We start from the raw sequence: 11,633 nt of genomic DNA on the forward strand, positions 1-11,633 counted from the left end.
GTGAGTGTGTGCGCGTGTGCGTGTGTGTGTATGCATGTGTGCGTGTGTATGCATGTATGTATGAGTGTGCATATATATATATATGAGCGTCAAACTAATACATCCTTTTGTTGTTTACACCACCTGTCCTCGTCTGTTGTTGTTTTTCGTACATTCTCCCCTATATATATATATATATATATATATATATATATATATATATATATATATATATATATATATATATATATATACATATATATGTACATATATATATATATATATATATATATATATATATATATATATATATATATATATATACATATATATGTACATATATTTTTTTATTCTTTTATTCTTTTACTTGTTTCAGTCATCTGATTGCGGCCATGCTGGAGAACCACCTCGAAGGGTCTTTAGTCGAATGAATCAAACCCAGGTTTTATTTTTTAAGCCTAGTACTTGTTCTACCAGTCTCTTTTGCCGAACCGCAAAGTTATGGGGGCGTAAACGCATCAGCACTGGTTGTCAAGCTGTGATGAGAGGACAAGCACATACAAAGACACACACACGTATATATATATATATATATATATATATATATATATAAATATATATATATATATATATATATATATATATATATATATATATATATATATATATATATATATATATATATATATATATTATGTGTATTTCTTCTATCTTAATGAATAAAAATTCTTCTGATAGAATAAATGGGTTAATAGAAACCAATGTAGCAAAGAACACAAAATAACTGTGGTTTAGTTCCTGTTTTTAAGGCAGGGACTCCTTGAAATTTTGGGTATTTGAGTATATTTAAGAATTTAAGGAATGGAGAAAACGCATGTTATAATTGCATACTTTATTCTTACATATGTTTCAAAGGATTACAACCTGTGTGGATCACACAGGTTGTAATCCTTTGAAACATATGTAGGAATAAAGTATGCAATTATAACATGCGTTTTCTCCATTCCTTAAATTCTTATATATATACATATATATATATATATATATATATATATATATATATATATAAATCTCAATATTATTGAACATTTATGATGCATTTTAGGAAAACAAATAAGGAGTCGATATTCTCCACCATCATCACTACAAGAACTGGAGACTGTTTTAGCTGAAGAATGGACAAACATTCCTTTGGAAACAATTCAAAGTTTGTACGAGATCCACTGTTCCAAAATGTATATATATACATATAAATGAGATAGATGGTTGGACACATAAAGACATACATACATACATACATACATACATACATGCATGCATCCATGCATGCATCCATCCATCCATCCATCCATCCATACATACATACATACATACATATGTAGAAACACACAGAAAATCATATATGTACATCAACATTCAAGACATCTACAGATACACGCATATAATGGGTAGATAACAGAATTACGCGATGAAATAACAAATTAGTATTTAAGATGAAATGAAGAACGCAGGTATATATTTGATTTTTTTTTTACCTCTTTGTTTGAGGTAATTGAATTGGTTTAATGAACCGTAATTCCTCATATACTAACGGCGAGTAATGCTGTCGACGGATTAGGAAAAAAACTTTGTTATATATATATATATATATATATATATATATATACGTATACATATATTATACATATATGTATTTCTGTAAGTATGTAAGAATATATGTACTAATCAAAACGTTAGATATACATTTATGTATGTGAGTGATGAGAGTAAGAGTAAAAGAAAGAGGGAGAGGGAGGGAGAGAGAGGGAGGGAGAGAAAGAGAAGTGGGAGACAGAATGAGTGCTTGTGTATATGTTTACACACATCTTTATACGTTATATACATTGACATCTGTAACAACAAACATATATGCGTAAATGTATGTATTTATTTGTAGGTAAATCATATATATATATATATATATGCATGTATCTATATATGTATATTGCACAAGCACAAACACACACACTCACACACACACACACACACACACACACACACACACACACACACACACACACACACACACACACACACACACACACACACACCCTTACACACATAACCATTTCGGATGATTGCTGAATTTGTTTCTCCACCTCCAGTATGAAGCCAATCGGTAATTTGGCTGTTATGAGACTTTAATGTCTTGAATTAATAATATTGATATATTCGCTGTTACCTAATACATGCGAACCTATTCTTTTCTGACTCATGGATTTTTTGACAATTTATAGGCTCTCATGTGATGTCAGGTACGTTGTAATAGGTCAATAATAACTCTTGTTGTTAACCCTGGCAGTGCGCTTATTGTATGATCTGGAATACTTAACAAAATGTATCATCCAAAATCCATCTAACGATTTCTATACGAGTATGTTGTTAGAGAAGATGATCGACTTGTCAAGCGTTTTCTACGACCATGCATGTTCAGCCACAGATTCCAAGCACTTTGAGATTAGATCAAGAAAATTCCAGAGTTAAGAACTGGAAACCTTTGAAGCAGATCTCTTTAACATCATACCAAAACAGAGATTCCGTAAGTCCTTAGGGAAGACGTTCATAAGCTTTATAAATTTTTAGGGTTTTACTATTTTCAGATAAGACTAAGAATTGGCAGATATTATGTCAAACACACGGCTCCCAACAAACAATATGACACAAACATACAAGAAAGTTGTCTCAGGCCTATAATATCAATAACCACGAGGTCATAGAAATAGCTTTTAGATTAAGCACCGAGGGTATGATATAGTAGATTTTTATCCATCTGTATCGAGGGTTTTGTTACATAGGTCACTTATTTCGGTGGGAGCTCTACTGAACTTAGCAATGATGACATAATTATCATCATGCACGTCAGCAAAGCCCTTCTATTCGTCAATGGTTCGATCTGGGTTCAGCAGACTGAATCAGAAGGCATCTTCCATGTTGCGTTGGCAGCATTCGACAGTCCTGATGCATGTAACTTTAGTGTCCTTTTTATTCTTGACATGCTTACGAAGACATTCCCTTCAACTAGCTTTGACCAGGATAGAGAAGATGTCTTGGTACTATACAGAGGGTCGAACTACCATACACTGAATGGATTCAGGAAGGATTTGATTCATACACTTAATTCTCCTGGGTCCAAAGTCACAATATAGACTAATTTGAAAGTAGTTGGTTTCCTGTATAAGATATTAAACCTAAGCACTGGCGCACTTATAACCATTTTAGAATATATATTAATACTGCTGCCTGCCATCCAACCATAGATTTCAGGAACCTTGTTAAGATGAATAGCAGAAGAGTTTCCAACCTACCTTAAGATAAGGAGAGCTTCCATGCCTGCTACAATTGGTTTCAGTGATGAAATTAGTAATATGCCCGGCTCTAACCCCACCAAGAGAAAACGCCACCAGAGCGTTATACAGTTTACACCACCATTTTCCATTAAATTAAAAAGCTTGCGAATGTAGGATTTTAATAAGTTTATTCGATAAGCATTTGCGGACGCGCAATGGCCCAGTGGTTAGGGCAGTGAACCCACGGTCGTAGGATCGCGGTTTCGATTCCCAGACCGGGCGTTGTGAGTGTTTATTGAGCGAAAACACTTAAAGCTCCACGAGGCTCCGGCAGGGGATGGATGGTGGTGAACCCTGCTGTACTCTTTCACCACAACTTTCTCTCGCTCTTACTTCGTGTTTCTGTTGTGCCTGTAATTCAAAGGGTCAACCTTGTCACACTGTGTCACGCTGAATATCCCCGAGAACTACGTTAAGGTACACGTGCCTGTGGAGTGCTCAGCCACTTGCACGTTAATTTCACGAGCAGGCTGTTCCGTTGATCGGATCAACTGGAACCCTCGTCGTCGTAACCGACGGAATGCCAACCACCGATAAGCATTTACCTCAAATAAAAGATCATTAATAGTTTAATATATGAAAAAAAAAGAACATTGAGGTTCTCTTGTAGCTATGCACCTAACAGCAAGAAAATATTATTTAGTTGGTCCAAACCTAGAATAGAGGCAAGCTGCTTAGGTAGTGGTAACACCACATGCCCACTAAACAGTCAATGCAATATAGAAACTGTTGTGTATGAGACGGAGGTTGTGTTGAAGTATCTTAGTGAAATGACAAAAATACGGAAATGTGTGGGTGCGACAGAAGATCTCTTCAGAATCATTCAACAATCCAAGTCCTTGTTTAATATTCAAGTTAGGCAAATTGCTACAACTCTAGCGAAACATGTATCGGCATAAAAGGAAAATGCTATGAGAAAAGTGCAAACCTTACATTAACAGCAGTAGGCGTTGTTTACGTTATCTAGGATATTTCTTGTTTTCATTTGTAGGGGAGGGGCATCAGCTAGATATATCTTGGTTTTGTTACATATGAAAACAAAAAAAAATATCCTAAAGAGCAACAAGTAAAGAAATGACCAACCTAAACTTACCACCTGCCTACATTCTTTTGTAAAAAAATTTGACATACCCAATTACTAAGGGCTTAACTACTGGACTTTGTACCTTTGACCTTTATATTGTCAAAGCAAAAAGATTAAATCCAATAATACCAAAAGCAACACAAATACTATTATGCCTTGTGCCTAGTCAACAAAAGAGAAACACCCACAGGTTTGTTTACAAAATTCTACATGTATGAATAAATTCTAAACAAGAACATAACAACAAATTTAATCAAGATTTCTTCAAAACACCTCGACATTACAACCAACCATAAAAACCTTATTACATCCTCCACTCGAACCTATACACTCAAGGAAGACTTTAACTCAACAGAGACTATATAAAGGTGAGACTCATTCTAATGCATCACAATCCGACGATGGCTTAGTAAGCCGAAATTTCGAAGTCGCTGTCAACAACATTCTTGTTTAAGAATAATCTATCTATCTATCTATCTATCTATCTATCTATCTATCTATCTATCTATCTATCTATTTATCTATCTATCTATCTATCTATCTATCTACATCCTTTAAATTTATTTACGGCATATGCCTTCGAGTGGGCTCGTAAAAGCTCCTATGCTACTCGTTGCTGGCTACCGCTTATTATTCCCACCTTCTCAAATAATCGCATGGTATTGTTATGTATGTAGCGCTGCATATAGCGTAGGATAAATATATTAATAACGAGAAATTTGTCGGATGGAAATCTTTATATTTCATTAATGTATAGCTACATATGTTTCGGCATGACACATCTTTTTTGTGACTACATTCTCACATACATAGTATTTTGTTGAATATCATTTATAATATCTATGGATCTTAAGGGAGCCCATTATAACATGTATACTCCCCCAAGCATTCTGCATTAATGTTTAATTTCGGGATGTTTAGCATTCCGCATCAATCAAAAAGCTTTGTTGGATTTATGGGTGGTGTTTGTGAATTTCTGCAACTTACCAACGTGTTAAATATGTAGTAGATACAAGGCAAGAAAATCGAAAGAGATAGTACTGTGCTTTGTTTTCATATCTATGCGGGCGGACATGAAAAAGAGAAGAGAAACAATAGAAAAAAAGAGGAGAAAATATTGTGTTTTCAGTTCAGTGTAGGCGGACAGGAAGTAAAATAAAAAGAAAAGCGAGAACAAAAGAGAAGAAAAAATTCGATAGAGTGTATGAAGAGGAAACACATTACAGTCAGTTGGGGATTAAAACTCAGCCCGCCATAATGTATTTCTCTAATGATTAAACAGACCCGTAAATGAAAAAGAACAATTTTTTTTTCATCTTATCAGTTCCAGATTGGTAAATTTGGCGCCGTCCAAGGTATTTTTTGCAGTGAGCTTGGGACAATTAAGTACTTTACATAAACCACTGCTGCGCTGTCAACCAAAGCTCCTTAAAGGGGCGTACTCGCTGTTGGTTGTTCATTAGTCCATCCGTTGATTGTTGTTGCAGGTCTATATTTTCATCGTGGAGGCGCAATGGCCCAGTGGTTAGGGCAGCGGACTCGCGGTCATAGGATCGAAGTTTCGATTTCCAGACCGGACGTTGTGAGTGTTTATTGAGCGAAAACACCTAATGCTCCACGAGGCTCCGGCGGGGGATGGTGGCGAACCCTGCTGTACTTTTTCACCACAACTTTCTCTCACTCTTCCTGTTTCTGTTGTACCTGTAATTCAAAGGGTCAGCCTTGTCACACTGTGTCACGCTGAATATCCCCGAGAACTACGTTAAGGGTACACGTGTCTGTGGAGTGCTCAGCCACTTATACAGGCTGTTCCGTTGATCGGATCAACTGGAACCCTCGACATCGTTAACGACGGAGTGCCAACAACAACAACAACAATAATATATTCATCAATTTACTCCGAACATTGTTTTGTTTGTATATATTTCATTGAGATAATATATTGTACTTACATTATTATGCATATAAATTATACCGGTATCCGTGATAATTATAATCCGCTACATCTGTACCTGCTTGTAATAAATATTATTCCATATTTAGGACATTTTTTGGTTGCATAGGCTCACAAGGCCCTTCCAGCATCTGGTTCGGATGATATCGATGATCTATTGGTATTTGTTTCACAAAAGTTCCATGAATGATTTCTGAATTCTGTGCCGACATGATAATACTATTTCCGAATGTTAATTACATTTTTTCTTGCAGATAATAACTTGCAATGATAATTTGCAGATAATAAGTTGCAGGCCCATGATGTTCCGTCAGAGGGTTTGGGCGTTTTTCGATATGAACCATTTAGATGTATATTCCTCTCTACTTTGGTCTCCAGATGAGATTAGCTAATCATGTGCAGTGACTGTTATTTTCATCTGAAAAGGATGCAATGTGATTTCTCAGATGATTCTGCATCTTATCGGAAGTTGCATCGATGTACGCATATTTTTGTGCACCTGCCTGCACTTCACATTTATAAATCACATCCCGCCTCATGCAGGTGCGTACCGTTCTACCGATTACATTCGGGTTATTTTCAAATGTCTCAGCTCTGGCGCGCTAAATTCCGGAAACGGTTCTGCAGAAGATAATTCACTGCAGTAGATGTTGCCGGTTAGAGAACATAATTATTTAAATTTATATTTCTTCTTCTTCTCCTTCTTCTTCCCTGCTAAGAGTTCACAACGACCTCGAACTCACAAGAGTAAAAAAGAGAGACAGAGACAGGCAGAAACAAGGAAAATGCCCCTTGCATCTGAATACTATGCAAAATGTTCTTTTAAAAATCTTTTCTTTTAATTTTTCCAAAATTTAATTGTTTTCCATACATACAGTTGAAAAAGTCTCAATGACTGAAACCAGTACTGAAATGTTTTTTATAAAATTATTTTAGCATTTTCTACCTTGACTTTTTTCCATATATATATAGTGACTCCAAATGAAGAACAAACAAAGAAAAACAATAACGCGAGGACGTGGTATAAGTACTGTATTCTCAGACGCTCAAGAAAGGAAGGAAAGAGGATTTAACGTTTCGAGCCTTGCTCTTCTTTAGAAATAGAGGAAAGTCCAAAGGAAAGGAAGACGGAGGAAGAAAATCGCCAACGATACACACGAAATTACATTTTGAAATGACCGGAAGGGAATGGGTGAAGAAAAAGTTCTTTCTATGACAGGAGAGTGCAAGAAAAGGAGATATATGTCTGTATGTGTGGGTATGTGCGCGCGCGCAGGGCTGTGTGTGTTTGTAATAATAGCACATATATGTGCGTATGTGTGTATGTGTGTGTGGTGATGGCTGTTTACATGTGTGTGTGTGTATGAGTGGACTTTGTGTTGCTTAATATCGTAAGAAGAGTTTACAGAAGGAATTTTAGGTAGGAGTGATATATATATATATATATGTACACATACATACATACATACATACTTACATACACACATACATACATACATATATATATATATATATATATATATATATATATATATATATATATATATATATATATATAAATTTATGTGTGTATGTATGTATGTGTAGTGTATATGTTTGTCCCTCCACGATCACTTGTCAATCGATGCTGATGTGTTTACGTCCCTGTAACTTAGCGGTTTGACAAAAGAACCGATAGAATAAGTACCAGGCTTACAAAGTATAAGTCCTGGGTGGCGATTTTCTGGACGAAAAGTGGTACTCCAGCATGGCCGCAGTCAAATGACTGAAACAAATAAAAGAATAAAAGAATATATATATATACATATATATATATATACATACATATATATATATATATATATATATATATATATATATATATATATATGTGAAAGAAAAAAATAGGATTGAAAAATCCTAGCAGATATCAAGTAAGAACTCAGTATAAAGGAATAAGGTAAAATTTCCAACAAGTAGATACCAGTAAATGTATGTAGAATACAAATCCTAGGTAAATCCTCATGTATGGCAGGGAAATCCTATAATTGTTTTAATTGTATTAGCATATACATACATAATACATAAATATATATATTCACACACACACACAATATTATTAAAATGAAATATATGTACGAATATTTATATCAACACAACATTATGAAGGTAATCCAAATTGGTGAAAATTCTGACAGAACATCTGAAAAAAGTTTTAGCTGTTAAAAAACGCTGACAAAAAGAAACGCCAAACCAAATTTAACTTCAGACATTCATTCATTCAACAAAGAGCAACGTCATTGAATAACTAATTTAGCTTATAAAATAAAATAAAAAATGCCATACTAATTCCATATATTTTGACAATTTGAAATCTACATAAAAAAAAACCTAACGTAGAAAACGAGTATATTTATCTATAATTCATAACGTCACTGGTTATCTAAAGAACCAAAACTACACACAAGAATTCAAAGTTATGCTTAATAGATAACAAAAGAATAAAAACTCAGATAATAATTCTACGTAATGCTTAATAGAAACTTATGTACTTTACGTCGCAGTAATCAATTACCTATTTATTTATTTAATATAATAACCCCTTCAATAGGAATTAATCTTATTTTATAATATTACTGGAGAATTACTATATTCAACAACATATACAACCACTGAGGATCTCACTGGGTAATTAAACAAATAAAAATTACAGAAAAGACAAGCAAATATCTATATATTCACTATAATAAACTCTTATATAGGAATTAACCTTATTATATAATAATTGAAAAATTATAATAATTAATAATAATATATACAATTATTGATAATTACATTAGATAACTAAAGATTAAAAATAACGGATAAGATAATTGAATACCTATCTATTTTTATATTATACCCTTGTATAGGAATTAAGTTTATTATATATTAATTGAAAAAGATAGGGCCAAGTTCCCTTTTATAACATTGACAACAAATATTTGTTTGATGGGGACGCGGGAAATAGGCTCGTCCATAATGGGTACCTACCATTTATTTTATAGGACCTTGGGTTTAGAAAAGAAAGTGAACCACGTTAACGCAAGAATTCAAAAAAAAAAAAACGTTGCCTAAATTATGGAATACATATTCCTTGATCAATTAAAAATAGCAGCCAAATGTACTTTAAGTTTATTGTATCGTTTCAGAAAGTGAAGCATCTACTGGACAATTTTATCCTCATTATTCTAGAGATATACGAAAAGATGAATTAATCATAAGAAATGTTCCTCTTATATTAATCATAAGTAGAATGTCTTTGATTATAGATTTACTCAGACGAATAATTTGGGAGTAAACAACAACAGCACCGAAAACCACTTTATCCAGAAACCAGTGCAAATAATTATTGACAAGAATTGTCTTCTCCATAACATTCGACTAAATAAATATTTGAGAAATGTGCGGTATGTAAATATATATGTTGGAATGTAAATATTGTGTAGGAGTATAAATATTTAGAAGCCTCTTCAGCATTCGTCACATACTTCTTTATAAATACATTGGGCGCAAAACATAGACCATTGGTTCCACCGGTTTTCCGTTACTACTCTTTAACCCTTCGACTGTCATGTGCATTACACATATTTCCTTGGCGTCCATGCCTTATATATGTTACAGGTTCCCATTTTTTTACCACTTGAGGAACTTAGGACAAATGAAAGAAAAGCTTTATATTACACATATTAAAGCTTATGTGTGGAGGCGCAATGGCCCAGTGGTTAGGGCAGCGGACTCGCGGTCATAGGATCACGGCTTCGATTCCAAGACCGGGCGTTGTGAGTGTTTATTGAGCGAAAACACCTAAAACTCCACGAGGCTCCGGCAGGGGATGGTGGCGAACCCTGCAGTACTCTTCCACCACAACTTTCTCTCACCCTTTCTTCCTGTTTCTGTTGTGCCTGTAATTCAAAGGGTCAGCCTTGTCACACTGTGTCACGCTGAATATCCTCGAGAAATACGTTAAGGGTACACGTGTCTGTGGAGTGCTCTGCCACTTTCACGTTAATTTCACGAGCAGGCTGTTCCGTTGATCGGATCAACTGGAACCCTCGACATCGTAAGCGACGGAGTGCCAACAATAATAGAGCTTATGAAATAAGGATAACCGGAATTATGAAAGCAAGCTTGGACGTTAAGGACAAATTTAGGAAAATTTTTTTAGACGTGCAAAGGGTTATGCGGTGAACTTAATTCCTGTTGTGAACATCTTCGCTCTTATTTTCTTTACATCAACAGGTTTACGAATGAAATGACCCTCTAGTAGCTTTATTGATAAATGTGCTTTTGTCGAGAATTCTTAGTAAGAAACTGCGAAGCTGTTTTTCTGTTGACTTCCTTCGAGCATTTATTTCGGCAAGACAAAGACAAGTTCCCCATATCTACCTGGGCATTCAGGAAGTAAAGGACCAGAGAAAATACCACGAAATATTTTGTTCAACGCTAATAATTCGGCCAATCTACACTGACCTGAACCGTCACTTTATTGTATTTTTTTTTCCAACAGTATATAAAGCGAAAATGATGTAGGTGCGAATCGAATTCAGAATGCAGAGAGTCAAAACAAGTATCGCAAGGTATTTTGTCGGGCGTTCTAACGATTTTATGTTCCTTTCAGTTATCTTTTAGTAATCAATAAAAGAATTCTCAGCAGTGCGCTAGGAAGTCGATTGAACAGTATAAACGTCTAAAAGTTTACAGCAATGTGATACTACATTATTTACATTATTTACATTTGACGGATATTTGTCCTCATCTTGTTTGTTGTTAACACAACGTTTCTGCTGACATACCCTCCAGCCTTCATCAGGTGTCTTGGGGAAAATTCGAACCTGGATTCTCATTCTTAAGGTATTTTTCGATGTCGTTATTATTATTATTATTATTATTATTATTATTATTATTATTATTATTATTATTATCATTATTATTCAGGTCACTACCTGGAATCGAACTCGGAATCTTGGGGTTAGTAGCCCGCGCTCTTCACCACTACGCCACATGCTTGTGTGCTACTGACCCCAAGATTCCGAGTTCGATTCCAGGCAGTGATCTGAATAATAATAATAATAATAATAATAATAATAATAATAATAATAATAATAATAATAATAACATCGAAAATACCTTAGGAATGAGAATCCAGGTTTCGAAATTTCCCTAAGACACCTGAAGAAGGCTGGAAGCTATAACAGCCGAAACGTTGTGT

Source organism: Octopus bimaculoides, chromosome 7 (assembly GCF_046866305.1).
Source record: "Octopus bimaculoides isolate indiv1 chromosome 7, ASM4686630v1, whole genome shotgun sequence".
Classification (NCBI taxonomy): Eukaryota; Metazoa; Mollusca; class Cephalopoda; order Octopoda; family Octopodidae; genus Octopus; species Octopus bimaculoides.